Genomic DNA, 27735 nt, shown 5'->3' with positions numbered 1-27735 from the left:
TGCCTCCTCGTTATACAACATACTATCGATTGTAGTGGATATATACTTGCCATATATTTATATTCATTACAGAAGTTTGTAAACTTGATATAAATGGATACCACGGAAATATTTTTCAAGATCATTTGTTCGCAGTTGTATTATACTTCTACCAGTGTGAAAAGTACATTCAAACATGCGAATTAAATTTCACGGGTCTTTCTTCGAACCTGTTAGATAATTGAAAGGCCTTGAAATCGATTGTTCCAACGATTGTAACACGCACGAGTGCTCTTATTCGATGTTTCGGTACCGTCACCAAATACCACGTCGTAAGTCACAGAGTACACCTATAACAAGCTGAATAAGGTATACCGATACCGAAAGCGTCTCATTATTCTCCTTAAAATTGGAAATACGATGTTCACTACCTATTTGCAACAACATTGTTGATTACGGAAAATCCCAGGCACCCAATCGCGCCCAGCAGTTATACAATATAAGTGCACGGTACATGTATGCAAAACGTAGACCCAAGTACCAACGAACCTACCGTGCGTATAGATGAGGCTCGGCGATGCCCGCAGCGAGTAGCGCTGCGCCTATGTACAAACATACCCGAACGTACAGAGTACGGCCAGTATGTATGTACCCAATACCGGTGGTAAATAGCTGATGGCGAGGCGACGGCCTCGCAGAAGAGCGCGAGAGCGTGGATACGTGCCTATACCTAGGCGCACACGAGCGCAATCGGCGCGCATAGGAACTACGAGCTGTGTACCTCTGTACACTCATATGCCCACGCGCATCGCATCAGCGACGTCGCGCCGTTCGCTCGCAGTGGTGCTCGCAGTATGAGGCGCACGCACACAGAAGCGACGCGTTACACGCAGCATCGCATCGGTAGGGTCGCGCGAGGGTTGGAAGCCATCTGCATCGCGATGAATGCTTACCCTCCCCAACCCCCTCCCCGTCCGCCCCTCCCTCACCCCACCATTCCGGCAACATCCCCTGACGCAGGGCAGCCGGACGCGAGCAGTGGCTCTCAACTAACTTTCCGTTGACGATCGGAAATACCTGAGCCGCGGTGCGTTCCGCGCTTCGCTGGATCGACGTGGCTCTCACGGGACAACGATTAACATAGGGAAAAATTATGATTTTGGGTAGGTAAGTGGAGGATTATGTAGGTGGTTCTCACTTGTGCTCAATTGCAGATTGAGTTCGATCGATTTAATGATTGGTGAGTTTGAATATTGAGGGAAATGGGATTCTTGAATTAGGGAAATTTAGGAGAACCAGGCTCTTGAAAATGTTTGTCTACGGAATTAAGATACGTGTAGATGAAGTCAGGTTTTCAATGCAACGGGTATATTGTACCGTTAATTGTCATGATTTAGGATTGTTTTAGAAACAAATTCATACATACTTGTAGGTAGCGATGTTGAAGAGTGCTTTCTCACCTGCGCTCAGTTTTCGATCAAGTCATCGCAATTCGCGTATCTGTAGATGAAAAGATTTTTTTTTTTTCATACAAGCGGTGTATTATACAGTTTATGATTAATCGTGATGTTGTATCGTGATTGGGTTTTGTGATATGAAAACCTTGGGATGTCCAGATTGAAAATCTCGGTAAAGTTGTAACAGAGGAATTGAGGGTGAAAATATTTCCATTCGAGTGGATGTCGGAGTGCCGACAAAGCGAGCAAATTGTATTTCACACTCTTCTGGAGTTTAATGAATTCTGATAAAAAATTCGGGAATTGATATAACACGCTTATGTGGTAATATTGGTAGAAGGTCGGAAAATTTAGATATCAGTAGGGCGTACAATGAAATCAAAACGAGTGAACATCTGTTGTAAGTTCAGTATTTTCCGAACTTTTAATTCAATGACCACGAAAAGACAATTGCAACCACTACAATCATAACTCAAAGTTTGAAAAAATTCCATTACTCCAAGTGCGAAAAAAAGTGTAAAATGCTATCGTGAATAATTGAGTTCACCAAACATGGTATGAATATATTGTTACAAAGGGTGAAATCACCCTTCTTGCCCCCGTTTCTGATCTAGTATAATCGTTGCAGATAAAATACGTATAAAAACTTTCATATGTCACAAGTGAACAAGGTTTCTGCGTCAACCAATATTGTTGTAAAAACAGTCCTGTTCCAGACTTTAAACTGTAGACACGCATTGTCATTGAAGCATTTTTTCTCATCCGTTAATTTTGCTGTCTGTTTGTTCGCTTCACGAGCTCACCAAACCTGTTCTATTTATTCTGTAACGCCTAGTTCGTTACAATATTTTATAATGTGATTATTATGAACGATAAAACAGGGACGTGTCTTGCGCTGCGCTTTTCGACGACCAAAAAATACAATCCTGACCGAGCTTATGCTTCGAAACGAGGAGGAAGGTAGGCGCGCACTGCTCGTCCTGCATATCTACGCGCGAGTAATTAATCTTCAATTTGAAACCAGCTTCTCCGAGCGCGACGATACGGCTTTATATTATACACACGTGTATGCGTGCGGAAAGCGAGCTGTACCGACACGGCTCGGATGTATAGGTAGATGTACGCTCCTTACGAGGGTAATAAAACGGTAATTTAATTCATGCACTCGATAAACGTCCTCGACGGGAAGGGCTCGTTTCGCAAATCATCGCCCCCAGCCTGCTATGCGCACTCGCTCGTGTTCCTGGCGTGTTTACCTTACGTACCCGTGGCAACCGCGGTGCTATTAGAGTAGAATAACTGAAGGATGTAAAGATACGGAGAATGGCATCCGGGCCGCAGGGAAACTTTTTCGGTGACCCCGAATGCGCGTGAGTTGAACAAATACTAATTTGAGGATTGTTATAATTTGTACATCATGTCGATAAAGCTGGTCAAAAACCATATATTCAACTTTAAAAGCCGGTATTCGCAAATTGAACACCGTACGAAATATTCAAGTTCACCAAGTGATCGTCCTCATAATGATCAAAGAATCGAATTATCAATAAGAATTATTAATTTATTGAACTCGAAAATAATACAAAAAAACAATTTCTTTGTTTTTAAACACTTTGATATATTTTTCTACGTTACAGTTCAATGTTTACAGTTGCACGTCGTTTTCTGGTACTTCAATAGTACAAATAATGTAAAAAGTAACTAATATTGTTAGAATTTTCGAAAAAGGCCGATGTTGAGATGCATCTGAATAATTAATCCTGACAAAATTAACGGCTGGAGGAATTGATTGAAGACGGGTGAGGGAAAATCATTCATCGAGTTATCATGGAAAGCCTCGTATATGTTATTATGAGCTAAATACGTCGTTTAATTACACAGCAACCAAAAATTTTCTGACGGCCTAATTTGTTTTCTACTTCCATAACGATTTTTCTAAAATCAAATTCACTGTTGCAAAATCGGCCTGATTTACAGATGTAAAAAATTTGAAAAAATCACGTTTTTTTATTTGGCAAGGAATTCTAATTTGCATAAAATGCATGCATTTGCATACGTAACTTTGAATGGTGTAGAAACACATAGAGTCGCGACATACGTATTGACTAATTTTGTAAAAATTACATTAGATCTTTGATCAATTTTTTTCTGCAAAAGTTAAATCTGGCAGTTGCAAAAAGTTTTGAATAGTATAGCTTGAGGAAATCGTTGAATTTGAGGAACCGTTTCCGGTTCGGAGCAGAATAGAAATTAGGAAAAATAAATAATTGAAAACTTTGATTTTTGACATCGATGGACCGTTAAAAAAATGTTTGAATCATCAGTTTTCTATGATCAGTTTAGAGATCTATCAATTTCATCTAGTACATCTAGAATGGTGCGAGCTTCATAAAGGCTCAAAAAAGCCAATTGTAATTTTGAAAATGCTCACAAAACTCGAATTTTTGCCACAATATGTGGAACCCAAGAAATCCAATGTATTTCATCGCCATATTCAACCTCGTTTTTGAAGCATGTCTATCCGATGTCAGAATCGAGAAAATCGAGAAATCGGAATCGGATGACACGATTTTCGGGATCGGGATTAGCAGGAGTGACTTACAGACCTAAAAGTCGAGCAACATTACTTTTTCTTGTTGACAACTGATATGGAATAGAGCCGGACCGAATTCTGGATAAGATACTTTTCACATGTTAATCCAGGCATAACCTTAGACGTATAGACGCAACCTTGCTATACTCGGAAAATGTACAATTCACAGCTAAAATCACTCTAAAAATAATCACTTGTACTTCATAATTCAATCAACATTTAAACCTTTGTCGTAACGATTACTGGAATTTTTTTTCGCGTGTACCCGTGCAACGACTCTAATCTCCGTGTTCGTCGAATTTCAAGATCTTGAAACGTGGCCAAAAAAGGACACCATAAAACGGAACGAAATTCGTTGCAGGGGTAGAAAGCTTGCGCGAGGATGAATTTTTTCGGAATAATGACCTAAAACTGACCCATGTGAGTACTCGGGCAGCTGTAATATGGACCAGCCGTCCCGCATCCGCGGTTGAATTTAAAAAAGGGTCTAGGGGAAGGGGGCTGCAAAATTTCGCGCCATGAGCGTTGGGTCGCGGGTTCCGGATTCACGCGACACGGTTTCCACATTACGTCTACACCGCGTTACCGACTGTTACGAATTGCCCGCCCCCACCCGAACATCATTCGAACACCCTTTAGACGCGCCGGACCTGATCGATTATGCGAATTGGTAGCCTGCGGGGAGGTTGCGTAGAGTGTTGAGTAAGCCAAATGTAAACGTAGAGTATCGGTTGGTGGATTCCTGGAAATATTAGCGTCCTCTCTGCGAAACGTTGCGGAACCTACTTGCGGAAAGTTACGAAGCTTTTGCGCACGCGACTTTGTTTTCGGCGAAAAAACATCCAAGCCCAATCGAGACCGCCTCCAACGATTATCTAATCATCGAATTCGGACGTCATGCAGAAAGTTCGTACGGGGTACGGTATGACATAATTTGTTTGCGGAACATGGTTAGCACAATCAGCGAACAGATTCTGGTTAAGTAGGTATAACGACGGTAGCTTTGCCGGATTTTAGTAGTTGTTGGTAAATCATTTTTTCAACTTTTTCCCTCGTATTCCTTTGCTTCGAAGAGTATTCGCTTAGATACAGATGGACTGCCAATCCGAATCCAAAAAATTGTATACCTACACTTACGAAGTATGTGTACAGGGTGAACATCTAGGGACCGAATAGTCCGTCGTCTGCTGAGATTTAATGCGCGTCCGTTTATAATTCGAGAGTATTTAATTGCCAAGGTGACCAACCGTCATAAATTTAAACGACGGTTTGCCGCTGTGTATGCGAACTTTAAAATTATGACAACCGTTGATTTTGAACAAGACAGAAAACGGATCATTCAGTCGTTAGCAATTTACTCGGAACAATGGTTTCTTTCCTTTCTTCGGTCAAACTAAAGTTTTATTATACTTGATAAAACTGGCGGTGCAGACCGCGTCGAAATGCCGTTTTTCATAACATTTCTTGACGATCAACATGCCGAAGCTATGCTCGATGACTTTTAAAGTGTCGCGTTGGATTTTATGGTTCTTGGGAATGACGTGTACAATACGGTACAAGGCGACGTGGTATTAATCACTTCCGAAACCGGTACAACAGTCGCGATCACGTCCGCCTGCACAGATCCAAGATCCATGGATCGCGTGAAAAAACCGGGCCTGTAATGATCGTCGAAGACTGAAACGGCTAACCGTGCGCAACGCCACGAGCTCGGTGCCACAACTCGGAATCGAGTTCTCGCCTTTCGGGTGGTCTTTTTTTTCTGTCCTAGGTCTTTTTTCAGCGACCCGTCGTCCCGAAGGCCCGATTCACCTCGGAATCTCATCGACCATTCGTAGTAATTGAATAACCCGGCAATGAATCGACGGGATCCGCGACGCTTGATATTCCTATGTGCCAGGCGATAAAAGGGTCTCATTTTTCCGCTAATCAGATCGAGTCATCGAATAATTAACTCGTTGTGACGTCATTTGCTTTAATGTTCCATCCGACGTTATCCGCAGCCTAAACTGAGAAAAATTTCATTTGAAAAAATGAGTTAAACAGGTATCGTTAAAAAAAAACTGTTTGAATATCGTTGGAATTACGAAAAATGAGGTACGTGTAACCATTTTGCGCTATTGTCGATCCTTTTTTGGTGATTGCAACGCAAGATCAGTTTCTGAGGTTTACTCTACTTTTTTAATCAAACAAGGCTTTAACGTCAATTTATCGTTGCACGAGCATTAAATTTTCGCAACAGTTACAAGAAAATACAGCAACAGCGATCGTAATGAGAAATAATAGTAACGGATACCAGACTTTCCGGTAACAGCTAGAAAACTAATTTTCAATTTCTACCTAAAACTATATTTTATCGATTGTTTTAAAAAATGAAAATAGTCTAGGACTGAGCGGTAACCGGAACTAAAAATTTCTCTTGTCAGTGTAGTTTAGCCTTACGTTTGACCATGCATGTAAGGTTGGGTGTGGAAACATTGAAGCGACGATGTCGCGGACCACGGCAATCACGGGCCATGCAACATTGACGAGATGATGGCGTGCTCGTCGACGTACGTCTCTCCCTTGAGCCGTTGAATAATTAACGGTTAAAAGTGTACTGTGCGCCTACACCCGCGTCCATGCACACGTACCTACCTTTCACTAAGCGTACGTTGGTATTGCGAGTACACGTAACGGAGTCTGAAGCGATTCTCGAAAAATCGTGAAAGAATCCTGACGTACAACGAATCTCGTGAGGATGATGATCGTTTTACGGATTTCAGGAGCCATTCAACGAAGGTTACACGTTCGGCAATTGGAAATCGAATGAAAGTTATCGAGTGAAATATATTCTTTGCGATAACGATGAATAGATCGAGATAATACCGAAGTCATCGGAAATCATTGCAATTTACTCGAAATCATATGACAGTGCTTTTGAAATCATCGGAGAAGCTATGGAAATCGTCGATATTGTTGTGAATCTTATGGTAAACGTACACTGAGAGAAATTTTTAGTTCCGCTTACCGCTCAGTCTTTAAATATTTTCGTTTTTTAACTTAATCAAATAATATTACAGTTCTAGGGAGAAAATGAAAATTAGTTTTATAGCCCTTTACCGGAAAGTCTAGTATCCGTTACTATTCTTTCTCATTACGATCACTGTTACTAGATTTTCTTGTAACTGTTGTTGTGCAACAATAAACTGACGTTAAAGCCTTATTTACCTAAAAAAGTACGGTAAACCTCGGAAACTGATTTTGCGTTGCAATTACGAAAAAAGGATCGACAATAGCGCAAAATGGTTACGCGTGACTCGTTTTTCGTAATCCCAACAATATTTAAACAGTTTTTTTTAACGATTCCTGTTTTACTCAATCTTTCTAGTTACTGTAACAAATGAAATTTTTCTCAACACACATCGGTTTCAATTCATAAGCCTGTTAATGATTTCTGTCTGATATGCTTTCGTTGCTGGCGATTATCATCGATTTCAAGAATTTACAGTATATATGGATTTGTTGTGATTTCTCGGAAATCACCGACAGTCGGATATGAAATCTCCGCAATAATTCGAAATATCGTAACACAGGAAATCAGCGAAAATCACACGATAAGGTAGATGTTAATAGCGATCGTTCAAAATCAATACTAACGAATTGAAATCATTCCAATTTTCCGAGAATTGAGTATTTGATTGAAATTTTTTTATTTCATATTCTTGTAGATTGGAAAAAAAATATTTTGGACGTATGTTTTATTTTTTCGATTAAATAAAAATTGTCATTGATATAACAGATTGAAAACTATAACATTGTGACGTCACCCATGTTAAGATATATCTGTATATATTAAAATCATTGAAATTCAATCACCTATAACGTTAAAAATTATCATTCTTAACGAAAAACAAAAAATACGTCCTCATTATTTTGGCTTGCACTGCATTGTGCACCCCTAAAAATGGAGAAAAAGAAAATTTCATTCAAATACGCAATTACCGCCCCGTTGACAACCTTACAATAAATCAAAACCTCGTGCCTCGCGATTCGAACAAAAGTATTATAACTCTAAAATGGAGTTCCTAATTTTCCCTATTTGCTAGGTCCTACTATTTATATCTCGGACAATAGCATAAGTCGATTCACACTGTGTAAATGTAAGTGAAGCGGGCAGATTATTGCCGTGTATAGTTCAGGTAAACGGATTAGTAAATTTATTAAGCCAAGTTTGGTGAGTGCAGGTTCCACGCCGGTGTTCAAACCCTGTCGGTATCTAAGCTCCTCCCATTTTTCTTTCTCGTACCCAAAAGTTAATCCTTTTATTGGTCGTAGTTAACCTTAAGGTAGTTTGTTCGTGAAAATTAACAGGAATAAGTATTTACGCCCAAAAAGGGTATAATACCTCCCAGTTGTCTCTGTTTCTAATAATACCGAAAGTTTTTCGTGAAACTGCCCACTTCGAGCCACACGCACACCGCCGGCGTCAACAGATGCACAGGTTTTCACGTAGCTCGCACGGAGAGAAGAAAAGTAGCAGATCTTACTCCAAACTACAGGAAAAGAGGGACGCATCAAAGTTTATTTGTGAAAAATAGCCACGTCGTATATTTTTTAGCATGAATTTAGTAGATTTCATTCTGCACACAGTGGTTTTCACTGTTCCTAGAACAAATTCTGCATTTTACCAAACATGTTTTACATAAAAAAAAAAAAAAAAAAAAATCTGACGTGTCTCTCTTTTCCCACGGTTTTGAGTAAAATCCGCTCTTTTAATCTCTCCGCGCAGAGTCCGCACTTTCACCGGATACTTCCTCGTATAATCGCGAAGACAGTCATTGCAGGTGTTCCAAATTCCTAATAATATTGAAACAACGTTCAGCACTCATCCCCGGGTAATATCCTCCTAACGGAATTGAATAACGAAATACGGTCAAAGTACGGGTAAATTTCCGAGACCCGAGACATTCTTTTCGATATACAGGAAAGGTCGCGAAAGTGTGTATTTCGTAGCGTCGGTAATTCAAAAAATTTTAGAAACGATGCTCAGATTTGCAGCTAGGGTGGTTTGATACACGGACAACCGCCGCCTACCGAACGAGCATCATGTTCGCCGGGAAGCCCCGAGGGTGGACTTTGCGCGATAGCAATGTCATGGCGGTGGGCACCGGAAATAGCCGGCACTATCGGCCTCTTCGCCGGAAGGAGTCCCGTCACCGCAGAAAGAGTTCCAATCTTCTATTCACCGTCTCGCCCTTCACCCACCCCCATCTTCACCCCCAGCCCCGTTCACCACCTATACGCTACCCGGAGCTTCGCGCCACCTCTGACCCTCTTCTTCGATCTCCTTTTCTTCTTCTTCTTCTTCTTCTTCTTCTTCTTTCTCTCATTTTTCGCCTTCTTTTTCTTCTTCTTCTTCTTCTTCTTATTCCTTATATACTGCTTTACCTCGCAGAGAGTACCTTGTATGCGATACATCGTGTCAACGAAAATGGACCAACCAACCCACCCTGAAAAAGAAGTTTAAAAGTGGTGGAAGATGGCCGCAGTAAACGCAAAAAACGTAGACAACATCAACTTATCTCCCGCTCTCTATAGCGGGGTTTTTCAACCAAACAGCCTCCTCGAATTCTTCTATATATATTTTTATACCCCTGCGGAAGCCAGATACTATACGTACATATAACGTAAGGATTATACGTTTATACCTACCTGCTGGCGAAAATATTCAACAAGCTTAACTTCGCGTTTTTTAATATCAGGTTATAACTAACCTAACTTAGGTTATTGCGTACAAGGTAAATCTCCGAATTAAGCGGATGCCGGAGTTCCGTCGAAATGAACAAATCGTATTTTAACTTTTTTTTTTTAGCTTTTTAAATTTAGCGGTATCAAATCGTTTTCTATTCTGGATCATCATTGTACTGTTTGCCGACATGCTTCGGGTGGTAATTGACCAAAGTTCGAAAAAATCTATGGAACAGCACGTAAAACATCATGGGTTTTAGATATCGGTATACACCTAGCGTACCATGACTTCAAGACTGTTCAGTCCTTTCGTACAATGTTCGAACTACTTTTCATTCTCAACATTTAAAACGACTCAATTATTTTAGCGAGCAAAAAGGTTTTAATACGATTTGTTCACTTTGCCATTAGAATTTAATCGATTATCGTACAATTTGGTTAATTATCTTTTATTATTTCCCGCACATCTTCTTCCATTTTTCGTTACATATTTCAACCCATACGATCATTGTTTTTGCCGTCGACTGACTTTGATTTTTTTCTAGAGATTTTAGAAGGACGATAAAAAATGATTTTGTACCAAAGTGTCCGGGGTTAATTCAGCGAGTAAAATACGTGAAGTTTTCTTTTCCAACATGCCGACACTCCCGACTATTTTCGGGATAAGTAGTCGCTTCTGGGTGTAAGCGAAGGTGGTGATACATCACCGGGTGTCAACGAGTGTCCCTACAGCAGTAATCTCGCATCCATCAACCTCCCGGCGACGGACGAAGGGAACAACCCTGATCGATGTCCGCGACACCCAACGACCACCCGCCTTATACCTACGACCTTATCGGTTCTCAGATGCCTGCTCCGGGGGTTTAATGCTGGAGAATTTATACCGCTTATGTCTTCGTTGCCATTATCGCGAGGTAACGATAATCGGGTTACTGGGTCGAAGACTCGCGGATGTCGAAGAGGCTGGATACTCTGAAAATCAGAAGTCTCGCAGGATTCGCGCCCTTCGTCAAAGACTTCTTGCAACAACAGTGAGTAATTTAGGGTGGTTCTTGTTTAGGGCTCGGATGAATTTTTCTTCATTCGCCCGCTAAATCGGCTCCAAATTATTCAAAAGCAATTCCCTAATTTTTTTCAGATTTTTATCTCAACTCTATCTAATCCTCGTAAGAGGTTTTCCGATTTAAAGTATACGTGTTTCGGATAAATTCTCAGTATGGGACATTCCATGATATTTTGATCAAGATTCTACGTCAATGTCTCAGATTGGCGTTATAATTTTTTGTATAAGATTACATGAAGAAAAACGCCATCCCATTTTTTTCCAAAATTTTTTCCACCCAGGGTGTCTGCAGTAGCATTTAAAAAGTTGTAACAAATAGGTACCCTGACTTTCTAAAATCTGCAAAAATTCAGAAATATCTTGTGAATATAACAATATTCTTGTCACCTACCAGAAGGTGGAGATTTCATAACTTCAAAAGCTAAGTAAGAAAAATAAAAAGATTAAAAATTATTATTATTCGGTTGCATTTTTGACGTAAGAATGAACACAAAAATGATAATTATTAATAATAATGATATAATTTTAAATCATTTTTCTCATTTCTCTTTTGAACTTGTCAAATCTCCATCTTCTGATGGGTGTCAAAAATTTTGTTATATTTCATGTGATTTTTCTGAATTTTCGAAGCTTTTAGAAAGTGGGGTTTGTCGTTTTATGTTTTTAAATCATACTTCAGATACTTCTGAAAAAGTTGCGATTGCGTTTATCGTCACGTATTATCATATAAAAAATTATAAAGCCAATCTGAGACATCGATGTGTAACGAGATTGATCGAGATGTCATGGAATATATATTTTATTGCAAGAGTAATAATTTTCAAAAAAATCTATAACAATGAGACTTTAGTGGGCGTTGGTGCTACTATCTGATAAAACATTCGTATCATCATACTAGGCAATCTAGACGAATTGCGCATTCATTAAATGAAAAAAAAAAGTTAGATTTAGAGGGTTTGCAATTCGTCAAAAATGTTGGAAATTGTTTTTGAATTATTTGGAGCCGATTTGGGGGGGCGAATGATTAATAATCCGTCCAAGCCTTAAACAGAGACTATCCTAGTGAGTATTGGTTATTTTTATTCTTTCGCAATTCTCTGATGTACAACTCGGATAGATGAGAGAAAAATATATCAATGTATAATTTGGTTTCTTTTCTCGCAAACGGTACTTTAAATCTAGCTACCATTTATTTTTTCACGTCAAAGAAACGACACGAGTTATTAAAACGGGAAGTCAAGTAAAAGTTCGACCCAAGTTTGCCAAAACCGTCTTAACGAGAATGCTGTAGTCAGTCTTTACCGATCGAAAAAAATGACACTTATTTCGACCGTTATTACCGCCTAAGTACCGTCACTTGAAAGTACTGCAAACGAAGATACCTATCCCTGACTGGATAGCCGATTGGGTATAACTGGCATGGTTGCAGCGTGGGTCCATTGGAAGCTCGGAAGGTGCCATGTTTTTGGAGCCCCCGTATGCTGCCATCTGTGTTTGACCGTCGCAAGCTACCTATGAATGCAAATTTTTCAATATTAATTGTGGAAGTCGTCAGGTAAGTTACATTCATTTTTTCAAACAACCAATGTAAGCAGTGAATATTAACATAGAAATTGCAAAAAGCTTGACTTAAAGGTGAACAAATTTTTAAGAAAATATGGATAAACGTGTAGTTTGCTAATCTCGGACAGGTGAGAAGTTAAAGTCTTAATAATGAAACGTATGAAACGCCACAACGTTGATTTACATTAGTGTTTGGCTATAAAAATCAAGGAATTGCTTAAATTCGGGTAGAAACACATGCGGCCTGGTAAAGTGTACAAAATTCCGTGATGTAAGAAGAGTAGAAGACTTGCCAACAGGTGGCGACACAAGGGGGCTCGAATTAAAATGGCGGCTTCGAGGCTCCAATAAGGATCAGAATTTTGCGTTATTATTGTATATATATATAAAATATAGATATCACGTAAGCAGCAAATTTTTTGTTTCGTACCTTACGAATAACGGCCCCTGCAATTAATGGCAATTCAACTACAGCGATACATTTCCTGGATTTATTCTAACCTCACAAAATATTTTTCATATGTTCTGATTGAATGGTGCTACTTGTGGAATTTTCACTTTAGTATTGCGTCGCAGGCTTCGGTAATAGTAGAAGTAAGTGGTTTATTACTCGGTCGGTGAAAACTTGACCGTAAGGTTCTAACATTTCAAGTCGTTTCTCAAAGTAAATAATCAGAAGTTGAATCAATCTCAAAAAGTGTTTTGTTTCTTTAATATTCGAGTATTTTATAGTTGAAATGATCATTTGTCAATCCAGTTTCGACACTATACTTCTTTAGTCGAACGAAAATTTTGAAAAACTTTTTTGGTTCTTGCGAGAAGTAGGCTCTGTAGGAAATATAGGAATTGTTACGGTAAGTAGTAATTACAAATGGCAGGAATAGATTTTTTGGCTTCATTGTTGCGTTAGAAAAAACTTTTTAGATAATTTTATCCGACATTGCAGGATGAATTGCTCCGACCCCGTCATTTTCAAAATCGATGACGCGTAGACTTTGATAACATAAGTCAAATTAAGTGACATTTAACGCGGTCGGTAAAGAATTATCTTCCATCCACTTAAGGTCGTTCTTTCATTAGAGAATTTTAAGAAAAAATGAGCTCAGTTTGGAATGGGTTAATAATAATAATATTTTCCAGAATCAATTTTCAAAATTTAGTGACGAGACGTGATAGAACTGGTGCTGTGCGATTAATCGATTAATCGGCAGCTTCGATTAATCGTTTCTTCGATTTTAATAATTAATTTGTATTAATCAATGAATCGAAGTTGCCTCATAATAATTCCGCAGCTCAATCGGTACATGACTCGTAACTCGTTTACCATTTTCGAACTATACAGCATCCGAGTTATGACATATACACAGAGTCATGACTCGTAGATACAAAATCTCTTTACAACGGTCAGGGACAATTATAATTCGAACGTTGTAAATGAGTTGCGAGTCGTATACCGATTGACCTGCAGAATTATTACGAGGCAATCGCATCGATTAATCGATTTATCGGAAAGACGAGTTTCCCCAAGTAACGCTGTCGAGTTTGTTTTAAAATGTGCTGGTATTTTTTATTGTACAATAACAAGTTAGCCGATTTTTTTAGCGAAAATCGCTTCTTTAACTTTCCAGTGTTACCAAAAGTTGAAAAAACAATTAAAAAAAGAAAAAAAAAAAATCGACAGCGTTACCTGGCGAAACTCATAAGCTAATAATATCAATTTGATTTTTTGATTTCAGATGACCCAGTGATGAGTTCCAACCGTCACCGCGAAACAACTCCATTTCGAGACGTCTCCGAAGATTTGCTGCCAACGGCTTGGTTTTTAATATCTCCCACTGAAATTTTCAGAAAACACACAACGAAATGTTACTCTACAACACTGTAATCAGTTAATACAAAATAAATTGCCTGTATGTTGTAAAAAAAATTTTAAAAAAGTATTTTTTTTTTTCAACGAGTTAACGATTCCCTTCCCTTACCTCAAAGACTCGGTGGCTTTCCGGTGAACCTCGGCGACGGGATAAAACAATTTATTCCATCGCGTCGCGGCATTTGACCATTCAATTACAGGGTGTCCCGACGCCGTCGGAACGTAGCGCCGCGACGCGACGCGGCGGTTGCAGCGGGTGAAAATGGTACAAAGCCGCGTCCTCCGGGTCCACAATGCGCCCACGCGGTGCGCGCGTCCCGGTAACTCGACTCCCGTCAGCGGGGCAGGACTCGAGGTCCTGCGGGGTTGGCGCTGGTCGGTCGGGCCGCCAGGGCGCGCCTGGATACGGTTACGCGTCGTCCCGCACGCGGGATCGCAGGTAGCGAAGGTTCGCCGGGCCCCGCGCATTCAACTGTCAGTCAGCGACGTCGGCAGGAATCGGGGCGCAGCTGGCCCAACGAGGGCCCCTCGGGAAAGGGGGTGGGGGGAGGCGTGGAGGACCCCTTTACCTGCCACCGCTCGCCGCTGCCGCGATAATCAAAACTGCGGGACGCCGCCCCGCGTCTCCGGCCCGAGAAGCGAGGACGTGTAATTTGGCTTGGTGGGATAATTTCGGAACGATCCTCGAGACAAAGAACCCCTGGCTACTCTGCTTACCCCTCACGTTGCTGATCTTGCACGCGTCTAACCACGACATAGTCTTTCGGATGAGGCAACGCGCGCTGCTCCGAACCGGGTCTTTGCACGTTTAGAAATTCCACGATTAGAGAAATTTTTGATTCCGGTTACCGCTCAGTCGTTAAATGTTTTCGTTTTTCACCACCATCGAATAATATGGCTCTGGGTAGAAAATGAAAATTAGTTTTATAGCTGTTACCGGAAATTCTGCTATTCGTTACTATTCTTCATCATTACGATCACTGTTGGTAGATTTTCTTGTAACTGTTGCGAAAATTTAACGCTTGTGCAAGAATAAATTGACGTTAAAGCCTTGTTTAGCTAAAAAAGTAGAGTATACTGAAGAAACTGATTTTGCGTTGCAATTAACAAAAAAGGACCGACGATAGCGCAAAATGGTTAGGCGTACCTCGTTTTTCGTAATTCCAACAATATTCAAACAGTTTTTTTAACGATATCTGTTTTACTCAATTTTTTTAGTTACTGTAACAAATTAAATTTTTAAATTTGTAAAACCCATAATTCCACCTAAAACAAATCTATGTAACCAGAAAAAAGTTGAACTTAGATGCATGATTAATATAGAAATGTGTGTCTATATTGTTGATCAAATATTTTAATCCCATCAAGAAAATCCACGCACACAAAGCCCGTTAATTTTACGATCAAGAATACTGAGGTCTCGCACATGCGTCAATGTACCGCAGTAATCAGAACCGCTTAGCGTGGCAATTACCCGCTGTTTAAATCCATTTAGTGCCATTTCCCATTGTCGCCTCAATTTATAGAGAATGCAATAATGCTTTCGTCTATTTCAATCGACGAAATTATCCCGTGACAATTAATACCTTTACGAAAACGTATTCCAAATTTTACAAGAAAAATTGTTTACTTCACGCGATAAACGTGACGTCGTACAAGAAACAAAAAAAAAAAGATGTCCAATTCATCGTGCAAACGGGACGCGACTTGATCGACAAAGTTTCGATTCTAAGAGATCGAAGCGTTATTTTTTTATTTTATTTTTATTTTTTTCCATTCCGTCAATTTATTGTGAGATTCAAGACCGAGGTTTGCGGTCGGCAAAGAACGGCAGTTGAGTTTCGATTCACAATAATAGGGAGACTAACGAGTTACAATTGGGTGAAAAGACTCCCTTACATGCCCTTCGTTTCTACGAGTAAGTCGCATCTTCCTCAGCGGGCTATCAAATGACATTCGTACCTTAAACCACAGTTCTACCAACTGTCGCAATAAAGAAAGTTCTTCTCTCCCGCGTTTGAATTCGGTAGCTGACTATCTCGGAGTTCAACGCGGTGAAACCCGATACTATATATCTCATAATTTCCAACCGATTTATGTATTATATACCCAGAGGCGGAGGGTGCCTCTTCTCTTTTTTTTTATCCCCTTTCCCCCCTCTATCTTCAAAGAGCCGAAACATCGTCTTTAGTCGCATTCGCCGACCTGTCACTCGGATCTGGCTGCATGGAACCGTCTTCCTGAAAATGATCCGGTTTCAAGTTTTCGTAGCGCCTCTTCACACGGATCGGAAGACGAGTGGGTCTCTCTCTCTGACGGTCTGCAGTTCTATGAATGGCGGTGATTGGTTTGCTTGGATGCTTCATGCTGATATTTTTTTTACTCATTTCTTTTTTTCTCTTTCCCCCCCCTCTCTCTCTCTCTTTCTCAAAGCGCGTCTCCTTATCTCACTTTTCGCCGTCAAGAAGGTCTCACAAGAATTTATGGCATTCCAATGTTCCGGCAAACCATGAATGAACGCCGACTACGCTGCGGACCTTTTCAGGACCGTCAGAATTCACCAGAATTCATCGGGAATCTTCGGTTTGTGTAGAAAAATAAAGGAAAAAAAAACATCACGTCGCAGTGTCCGTGGCAAAACTTAACGACTCGACAATAAGTTCATCAGTTACAAGGAAAGAACCCGAGGCGTACCTGATTGATTTTCTTAATTTTGTGATACGTTGGAATATGTCAAAAAGCATGAAACACATTTTTTTATGCACTTTAGCCGCTTGAGGGGTAACAGCATCCCTTAGGTTTACCCTAAAAACTCGTTAAAAAACAAGTTTTTGTGGTCAGACGAAGCCAATTGGACATTATTCATTGTGTTTTTACCCATAATTTTGGCGGGTAAGCTTTTAGGAGGTGGTTTTCATTATCCACGAACGTAAGAAAATTACGTGTCTGATCTTTTCTGATGTATCGCAACATATGACAGAATGAAAAAAAACAGCGAGATACATCTAGGGTACTTTCTTTGTAAAACAAGCTACCAATAATTCATACCGTGATATAGTCAAGTTCCAAAAAGAAGTGTGCAAAATCTGTGAATCGACATTACAGTTTTTCAAAACGTGTTAGCGCCAAAGGTTAACATTTATATTTGATATATTTGACCGCAGGTAAGTTTGACCTCAAAGCGAACTAGTTCCCGATGTCTCGAAGATGGGCTGAATTTTTTAGATACCAAAATGAAGTCCCCGGTTTGTGCTGCTGCCACTATTACGTATATTAGGAATTTTTTATTATTTTTTTTTTTTTTTTTTTCTTGTGCACGCTGGTCATCTAGCCTACATCGGGGAAAAAGGACACGAATATTTTGGGCAAATTTTATAGTCCCCTATTCTTCGGGCAGAAAAAGCCTCGCGGTACCTGGAGAGCCAGAGCGGTGCGGTGCGACGGTTGATAAATTGGCAATAACGGGGGCGCAGCGAGGACCGAGTCGGGAGTTTCTGGGACTCGATGGATGCACCCTGACTTCTGGAAGCCATTGTACCACCTCCCACCCCGCGACCCTCCGGACTACCGGTATTTTCGTTCGATGAAATATCACGGGGTTTTACTATTAGTGACAAATGGCGTATCCAGCATCCCTTCGGGATTGAAGAAAAGTGAGGAGGATTTGCTGTTCGGCGTGTCCTTGTACATGCCTACGGACGATGGGACGCGCTTCGGGATGTCGTGAAAGGAAGTGGGCGGCCTGAACTTAAATACACCTCGCACCGATTTCATCAATGCATCTTGGCGATCGTATCTCGGCCTGGAAGGAGGAAAATGTTTAACCGCTCGCAGAGCTGAATGACGCTCTTCGACCTGAGCTTGCCGCATTATTCGGCATGGTCCACCACGGCGTCCGGACATCTTCAACGACGTGTGTCTTATCGTACCCCCGTGATCTACTCTGACGAGAATATAAGCGAGAAGGAATGCTCGAGCTTCCGTTTTCAAGGATGAAGGCGAGAGATTCTACTCGCCAAAATGCGGACAAAGACTTCCTTCGAATGCCTCAACTAGGGATTTTCTAATTTTTCAACAACCAGACGGGCTATCGTTGAACACACCACTTTTTTCTATGCCGATATGTACTAGAATGCGAAAATCCTGCAACTACCGAAAAACATTACCGTTGGAGTTACCACGTATCCGGTAAAATGAGGTCAACTATCACAGTTTTTTTTTTTTTTTTTTTTTAAATTACCACAATTTTCTGTTAAAATTACTGCGGAAATGCTCCGAGTTACTAGATCGAGCGTCCGACTTACCACGAAGAAAAGTTATAGTCAAGAAAATTACGTCAATATCAAAAGCGTGTCACTTCCCAAAGTAGTAAATGCAACTGAGATTTTTTCCGTTCTAGTTTCAGATCTCTACCTCTTACAACTTAGATAATACATGTTTATAAATTCTTTTAACTCTAAACAGATTATTTTTCACGACAGAGTCTATAATCATAATAATAATAAAACTTCCGAACCCGCCTTTTGGAAATATAGTTCTAAAAGTGTAAGTAGGATGAAGATATTTTTAATTTTTTTTTTTTTTTTTGGAAATGTAACTAGAATGGAAATGTTTTGCTGCGACGACAAAACGTTTCGCTTTATAAAATCAATCACAAACCGCGGCATGATAACGTCTCCAGAATCTTGAAAGAAAGTTAGTTTATCACGTAAAAGACTGCGAACCATCAGACAAAAATGTAGAATTTATGCTTCAAGAGTTGGAGAAAATTGATGTTGAAAAACATGTTTATTCTTTACCAATTACCGAAATCTAGTCCGAGACGAAGTTCCACAGTCGGAATGCCAGACTTTTCTACATCGAAAACACCTCGGCGCATATTTTTTTCTCGCGATAAAGATACGATAAGAATTTAAATGTAACAAGGCATCTGTTCAAAGTTCAAAAATCAAACAAAACTTTCGTCCTAAATGGTAAGAGTCACAGGGTTGATACTCGAAGGTTTCTTGCGTATCATTGTCAGTTCACATGACAAAATATCAAAATTGCATAAAATTAGACATCTTTGGTCTTAGGTAGCTTGCAGAAAATTTGTGAACCTGCACTTGCTACACAGATGGACACTCGATAATTACGACCATTTTGACATTATACTTCTCTGATTTGAAAACGAGTTTAAGGATCGGCGGATCCACAAAGAGGAGAGTTCACTATCGACGCAGCATGTGCCGCAAAGTATTATCCCAGGGATGTCCTGTTGCCGAGGTCCTTAGGAAAGTTGTAAGGGGGCAGGGCGCAGGAAAAACCTTGGATGAAACACAGGTGCGCGGGTTCGGGACACCGTCGAGTCTGGGTAGAGATCGGCTAATCTTCCTCCAGGAGCGCAGGAGCAGAAGGACCGGCCGAGGGAACCCCGGCGAAGGATTAGACTCGTTAGTCCTGGCGCGGGTTCCCACGCGTCCATCCGCCTCCTTCTCCCTGACCTCGTCCCCGATCCATCTTCCACTATTCTGAAAAATTTCACGAAACATCTGATCCTGCCGATCCTGGAACGCCCGATACTCTCCGCTGCTGTCGCCCGGGGTGAGGATGCTGATAAAGAAGCGGGGCTAAATCTCGGTGGATGAATTTCGAAGACTCACTCAGTGTTTGCGAGAGCACGAACAAGTTCGCTCCGAGGCGAAGAGACCGCGGAGGCATGGGTATAATGGTGAAATTTTTCTCCGGATGATCTTTCGTTCGGAAAGCCTATTAGGCAGAACCTTGCCAATAACGTATTGCGGTGGGGAGAGTTGATCCTACTTGGCTTAGCGAATCGGCAAATCCCGCCACAAAGACTGGAGAAAGAAGAAGTTGGAGAAGCTTCCAGCTATCTCGTTCATCCCGGGATTTTCACCTGCTGGAAGCATAAATCATCCGAGAACCCGGTACCTCTGAGTTTCGAATCAGCCGCCGCAGGTGTCTTCGAAACAGTTTCATTTCAATGTAACATATAATAATTCTCAAAGCGTTTCTGTACGTGATGTTTTGACCTGCGATCCATTGCTCGGTAACGAGAACTATCAGAAATCCTTCAGGATCATCGTAAAAGCAATAAATCGGTTGCCGATGACTTCGCGATCAGTATTGGTTTGTTTTACTTGCAGAAATCACCGCCTCTCCGTTTCTGGACAATTTCTGTAATTCACAAAGCTAATTACAGCGGTGACAGACCGTCGTATTTGATCTAGTTTCACTTTGATTTACTACACAGTACCTACTGTATAAACCTCGCGAGTCGAGTGATTGTAAATGTATGTTCTAAACTGGAGTAGCTGAAAGATCTAAGTCTTTTAGTGCATTGATTCTACGATTTGATCAGACTACTCACTTGCATGCTGTTTTTGGACATCCGGTAAACGAGCTCCTCCCTGCAGTCGTCTGAAACAAGATAAGGAAGGAATCTGTCAAGATTTTTGAAACTTGTTAGAAGATCAGAAAAGTTGTACGAATTTCGCGCAATGTAGGTAACATAATCCGCATAACGAGGCGTCTGTGGATTGCTGCAGAGACTTTTTGCTTCTCGTGAGTGAAAAAGGGGGGCAAGTTTATGGTCGAGAAGTTTTCGATATTGCAATTAATCTGCTCATAAATTATCACCCGGAAGGTTCTTGGAAATGCCCGACTAATGCATATATCTACTCGGGGGTTGAGGTGCACCTGGCCCCAACTCAGCGGGACGATACCTGGTTTTAGCCCAGACTGCGTTGCGCCACCCCGTCCATTGTTACACCGTAGGCGGCCATCTTTTCTTTTTTTTTAGGAATTTGGACCCGAAGCTGTGGGAAGGCGTCGACGCGTCTGCAGAGTTGACCGCCAATAATTATCATTGTGACGTTGTTTTATCCGTTTCCGAGGCAGCGGCGCCGCGTTCGGATCCAAGATCGAAGGGAACCAAGCGATTTTGCTATATTCGAACAGATTATTGCAAAGCGGTGTTTCGTTGGTTCAGAGAAGCATAGTCATCAAGTTTGAATCGATTCGTCACGTTGAAGATGACACTTTTTTGGACTTTTCGTTACGGAGTGATCGCATTTGATCGTAAATTAATACATTTGTAGGCTTCCGGTGACTTTTCTGAAAATGAAACAACGAAAAACGAAACATCGTAAACAGCGTGGACAACGATTTTTCATCTCAAATCGCTTGAAATCGATGCAAAATCTTCACCGAATTGTACGACGATTTATAGTGATTCGAAATCAAAATGCAACAGCGGAGCTCTTATTCGTATTTTTATCAGTCACAATTTCTCCTTAAAGGGGTTCCTAACCCAAGAGCCTTGTACAACGTTCACGATTTTCCAAATTGCATGGATTCGGGAGTAAAGGAAGATAAAAAATGAGCTAATCAAGTTTAGAAGTACGCAATTTCAGCTTTCATTTGACACAAAAAATTATTTCGTAAAATGAAAATTGTGGCTGTTATGGTGACTGAAGTCACGGTGTGCAAAACGCAGCGTTGAAAACGGTAATTATGTTTTCAGCCAAATGGAGTGTTCGAAAAACCAAAACCAAAGATCACTTCAAAGGCTAAAGTACCCTCAATCTTTCTGTGAAACCGATTTTCAATTGAGTGGAATTTAGTAGAGTTGTGAATTGTTTTTACTGGTGAGTCACGTTATCTGAATTTTCACCATTGCCTTCAGCCTTATATTTTCAACGGACAGACGGGTACTAAATCCGTTCCTTACGAGGTTCGATATTTCTGCTCGTAACTTCTTTAATTTTGAGAATTTCGGGTTAGGCAAACAATCCAAATAAAGATAATGAACCCGACTACATTAATATGCAGAAAACCAAAATGTGATATAATTCATTTCCAGTCTTAGGAACTACCTTAAACAATACTTGTGACTGATAATTTCGTTCAATATTATCTGTCTGATGCTGGAAACTTTGTAATTTTGTTTCGAAAATTATCAGCACGACGATTAGATTGAGAAGAAATGTGGAGTCCTACAGAGATGGAATTGAGTAGATTCGCGAGTTGAGCGTCGCTGAGTGAATTTCCTCAAAGTCGACTTGGCTTTTCTTCTGGATTCTTGAAAACTTTCTTCTTCTTCTTCTTCTTCTTTTTCTTCTTCTTTTTCTCTCCCTCCTGAAATAATTCATTGAGAGGCACACCGCACCGCACAATAACGGCATTGACGCCTTGCCTCGGCTCTCCTGGGTCGGGAGGCCGGGATCATTTCACGTTATTTGCTAAATCAACTGTAAAACGGGAAGCAATTGCCGGGGGAAACCTGTCGAGATCTCGAGGAGGCAAGGCAAGAATCGAGAACGATCAACAGCGGCAGTCGAGGAAAGGGTGCGCCGATATACCAGAAGGGTAAACCCCCTTCCACCTCAATTCTAAGGTTAAACCGTCACTCGAACGAAATTTACAATCCTGTGCACGACACGCGCGTGCTGCTGCAGTTCTGCATTCTTCATTCTCACTGCGTGCAATCGACAAAGGCCTGCGTCATTTGTGCAGCTTCACGGATTGCAGGCTTATCCTATTCTGTGCATCATTGAAGGGGACGCATACCTCGGAAAATACTCTTTCTAAGCGCTGCAGGTTCGACCCGACAAAGTGTTTCGGTTACTAAATGTACTTCACAACAGGTTGCTAGTAATCCTCAAGTGTAAATATACGGAAGTCTAATTGCAAGTCTTGCGAATAGCCAAATTTTGTCGATTTCATTTCGGAATGGGATTAAAGTCGTCGATTGGCCAAAAGTCAGTATTTTCCGTTAATCTTACTACGAACAGAAAACTAACAGAACAGACTATGAAAATAATATTCTGATTTTGTCTGAAACAAAAAGATTTCATTTAAATAAATATTTTACCTGGAAAGCTTACATCACGTGTTTGTCAAATTATTCAATTTCAATGTAGAAAATACTGGAGGTTATAAAAAAAGCTTGAATGTCTATGCTTCGTTTCAAATTTGTTTAGAATAGTTAAAAATATAATAGATTCGTTGGACTTCGCTTTACGATGGCTCGTTTCGTTCAAGAGACTATTTTCTACGAAGACAGTGACACACTTTGTTCTTTCATCATGTCGGCATCGTTGAATATTCAATTTTAGAACATGTCACGGGTATCGATTATAATCAAAAAATTACAATATTGAGTTGACTTTGTAGAAAGTACTTTGAATTTGTTTCAGTGAATTAGTAGTTTACCGAATAAAGTGAACCAGTGTACCGTGAAATCGAATAAATCCACTCGATTTCGAACCATTTCAAATCTACGCTTTTGCTTATAATCTTAGTATTTCGTAACTTTAAAAGGACCTTTGCAGCTTAAAGATATAATACTTTCATAAATACTCAACGTACGACCATCTCGTGATTCTCCATTCCTGGCTGACCAACGTCCTTAATCCGGTGATCGAGTCGCTGAAATATCCGTTTACGACAGCCTGGACCTCATGGAATATCGTTTCTTACAGTGTATTTCCGTGCCTGGATGAGTCGAAGAAGTTATTCGTCGGGCGTGATCTTACATCGGCGTATATTTCACCTGTTGCATTTATGGTGTTGGGTAGGTACAGCGGAGGTATAGGTATCGGGGTTCCCTGCCGATATTGTAAATTCTGAAATACGCCAGGGTGAATGTAGGCGCGGCGTAGAATCGGGAGAGGTGCCTGTGGTGGTCCCGATTCAAAAAGCTCTCGCCGCGTCGTCTTTTGATCGCAAATTCCATTCAGCAACGAGAGAAAGCCAACGAGAGAGAGAGAGAGAGAGAGAGAGAGAGGAGCGAAGTCCGTGCGGCACGGCAATTGTGAACATATAAGAACGGAGGGCATTGCTCCCCAATTGTTATATATTTACGCACGAATCAACGGCAAAAGCAACGAAATTAAGTCGCTTTTGACACACTGCACGATGTACAACAAGCCACTCACCCCGCACAATGTGTCCTCCTCACCTTTCCCAACAACCAAGCGACGCTCGGTAAACCGATTTTCGTCATTCACCCTGATCGACAACTTTTACACGTGTCGCGTGCCTCCTCAATCTCAATCTTACGGGATCGGCATTTGGGGTGCGAGAATATCTCGATTCAGGAATCATAACAGGAAAAAGAGCTCTACGTAATGGCAAAAATTACTATAGAATTTCGGTACCCTAGAAGGGGTTTCCTTCGTCGTATCCGTGGTCGTGAAGCGGCGAGCTGGGAGGCAAGCGGCGGTTGCACCTGTGCACGCGGGTTGTGATGTATTGTCCATCGTGTCAAGACTAATTAACAGGCCATTAATTACCCGAAATAGACCAATTATACCCGGCCATTAATAAACTCCTCGTATTAGCCCCGGAATACCGACTGACTGACTGACTGACCGACCGACCAACCGACCTTTTCATCGCCTCGGGGGGCAGCGTGTGAAAAATTTGAGAAATGCGGCTACAAAAAATAAACTCAGGAATTTGTCCTCCCCTCGGTCTTATTCTGGGCACCTCCACAGCACGTGGCTCCCATTTTCACCCGCATTCATATTCATATTTATACTCTGCCCCATGTAGGTGGGCATATCCAGTTGAAAATACGACAAATTTTAACTTTTGACAATGTTTTATACATCCATGTACAAAGTGAAGAAACTTGGGAAAGTTTATGGACAATACGGAATTCGGCCGTAAAGTGGTGTTTCGTGTTCTCAAAGTATGCACTTCCGTTAATTTTTTAACTTGGTAACCACATAAACAAGATAATAAGCTCAATCGTTCTCGAAATTTGAACGAGGTTTTAATTAATCCGGTAATACAAGTGCTCAGAGCACGATTCAAGATTCTCTTACAAGTAGAGTCACCCTGTAGTGAGACTCGTCGATTTTGTTGAAACCTGCCATAATTTTAGAGCAATAAAAAATATTCGGCACGCATGTTTATTTATGCCAGCAACGTTTCAAATTTGTACGATAAAAACTCGTCACTCGATCGTAGGAGAATATTGGAACAGCTCGATCGAAAAGAAGGAATTCCAAGAAAAGAATATTTGACACGAATATTGTAGAAATCAGGAAATGCATAAAGTCGTGATACTTGACTGACCTTTGTCGGAGGTAGCAAGGTCAAATGAAGGTAAAGCGAATGTGGTTTTCATCGTTGGAACTGAACTACATTCCCGACATGAAGAAATGCGTCTCCGTTATTTTTGACTGGTCTAAGTATAAGCGAAGAATCAAAAAAATCGACGAGATACATTAGGTACGGCTTTACTTGACGAAGTAAAAAATTAGTGAACATTCTCTACACAAGTTCTTCTTTGTGTAGTATTACTCCTTCGGGCTCACTTAAGGCCACGAGTGCCGATTTCATTGCATGCCTGATGTTTGAATGCCGATTTTGGCATTCCACTCGATGGTTAGAGGAAGAGAAAGGGCCCTTCTTACTTGGAAACGGAGGAAACCAAAGGACCGAAATAGCCGAGAGCTTGGGGTCTTGAGGAAGAAGAGAGGCGGAGAGGAGGGGAAGGAGATCGGATCTGCAGTCGGGCCGATTCACCGCTGGCAAACTCGGTGCGCGCCCGTAATAACGACATGGAGAAAAAAAATAAAAAAAAAAAAGTGGATGAGAAGAAAGAGAGAGCGAGAGAGAGGGAGGAAGGGAGGGACGGAGAGAGAAGTCGAGAAACTATTCACCCACGCGCGTAAGTGGAGATTTCCGGAGGCTGGGTCCTGCGCCGCGGGGGTGTCTTTTTACCTGGATGCCCTCCCCCATCCGCCCCTTCAAAACGCTGGTACCCACCAGCCTAACCTGCCTTCGGTACCTATGGGAAAATCTACATTGAGTCGATGGTGAATGAATGAGCGGAGCGGCGCGCGGTTCTTTTGTGGGCATTCCTTTCGGTTCGCAGAGCACTGCTCCTCCGGAATCATCCAGAAAACGGGGGGGGGGGGGGGGGAATCGGGGGACATGGGGGCGGCACAACACCGTAACAACATCGCCGGCAGTTTCTCTCCTTATTCCTCCTTCTCTCGTACTCTGCTTCTGCACCTTCGTCGTCTTCGTCGGCGTAGTCCAGCGGCCTGTTTCTTCTTTCTCTGAACCATTTTCCGCGAAAATCTCTACCAGGCAACGGACTTTTCTCACGCCAATTGTTCATCCCTTTGCGAATATGTTGCACGGTAATGGCCTAAGCTGCGGAGTAATGATCTTCGGATCGAGTGTACTCTGGTTTGGTATCCGGAATAGTAGAGACGTACGGTTCGAATAAACAACTAGTATCGTAAGGTTGAAATTAGTAACGTTTTCGTAACGAAAAATTGGGAAATAATCACTGTTCTCTTATTTTTACAATGATTTTGAAGGAACTGAGATTTGAAGATACGATTATGTTTTGTTTTATTGCGCTTTACTGAATTTCAAACAGTTCCGAAATCGCAAATGAACGGTTTTTCCTCAGAATGAATCGTTATGATAACGTTACTAACATCAACATGATCGAGTATTATTGACAGAACATCGGTTTGAAGCTTATTGCGTGGATCCGAATTGAAGGAGCTTTCTTCGTTCAGACTGAGGTTCATTATTTTCTTAGTGTCGATTTGAATTCCGATATAGACAGAGGAGCAATTCACAGTTTTGGGATGAGCAGAGAGAAGCGTGAATGAGGGTGGAAAGCAATGCCAGAGTCAAGTGGCCATTCATTTGGAAATCAAATTAGTGATTTGTATTAATTGCGACCTCATCATGCGATTCTCGATGTTTTCCAGTCGTCCAAGTGATTTCCATTGATTTCCGAGTCCCCTCGGAATGAGCGGTTTTCGGTGATTTCCGGATTGGATAAAATCGCATGAAATGTAAACAAATCATTCGAAATCATGTTAATGAATTGAAAAAACATGTGAATTTCCCGCAAGATTCATAACGATTACGATGATTGTCAATATCTTTCGCGGGGCTTCTTCACCCCCGCCATGTGATTTCGAACGATTGGGAATGATTTCTAACAATTTGAATAATATCGATCGATTCCTCGTCATTTCAAAAAATATGTGAGTCATTCAAGTTCTTTCGATTTCGAGTGTTAAACTTATAATTCCCTCAAGCGAATGTTTTCTCGGTCATGATTCATCAAGTGACATCATGTTTACAATATTTCATGATTACGAGCATTTTTTGGAGTGATTACAAGAGATTACTTGACAAATAATTTTACCATGATTAGGTAATTTCTACGATTTTATATGATTTCTTAGGATTACAAAAAAGATTTGTGTAATCTTAAATGATTTCTCACAACTACCAATGATTACTAACGCAGAGTTTTATTTCAATATTACTGATTAGAGTGTAATTTCGAAGATTACGAAATTGTTTCTACAGATATCGACACCACGATTCTTCGAGTGAAACAACCGTTGTTCAAAAATGTCCGTACCGAGTACTTATGAGTTGTTTGATATTTTGGTTGATCTTTCTGCAACGCAGTACCGAGCCG

General features: G+C 41.0%; 1 protein-coding gene across 9 annotated transcripts in view; it reads right to left on the bottom strand.

Moving 5' to 3' along the window:
- The window catches only part of LOC124175042 (transcription factor Sox-2), a 304766-nt gene that overhangs the window by 118471 nt on the left and 158560 nt on the right, over positions 1–27735 (bottom strand). For 2 of the 9 annotated variants that reach the window (XR_006869068.1, XR_006869070.1), the window contains exons 3-4: positions 20626–20675; positions 1406–1479 (exon numbers count right to left, since the gene is read on the bottom strand). The exons of 2 other annotated variants lie outside the window; for them this stretch is intronic. The gene's annotated coding sequence lies outside the window, so the exon portion shown is untranslated. Of the gene's footprint in view, positions 1–1405; positions 1480–2667; positions 2680–12162; positions 12335–19409; positions 20433–20621; positions 20676–27735 lie in introns of those variants that run through there. 5 more of the 9 variants (XR_006869067.1, XR_006869069.1, XR_006869072.1 and 2 more) reach the window with 5 other exon arrangements.

This window comes from Neodiprion fabricii, chromosome 2, assembly GCF_021155785.1.
Source record: "Neodiprion fabricii isolate iyNeoFabr1 chromosome 2, iyNeoFabr1.1, whole genome shotgun sequence".
Lineage (NCBI taxonomy): Eukaryota > Metazoa > Arthropoda > Insecta > Hymenoptera > Diprionidae > Neodiprion > Neodiprion fabricii.
This window is presented reverse-complemented; position numbering and strand designations above follow the sequence as displayed.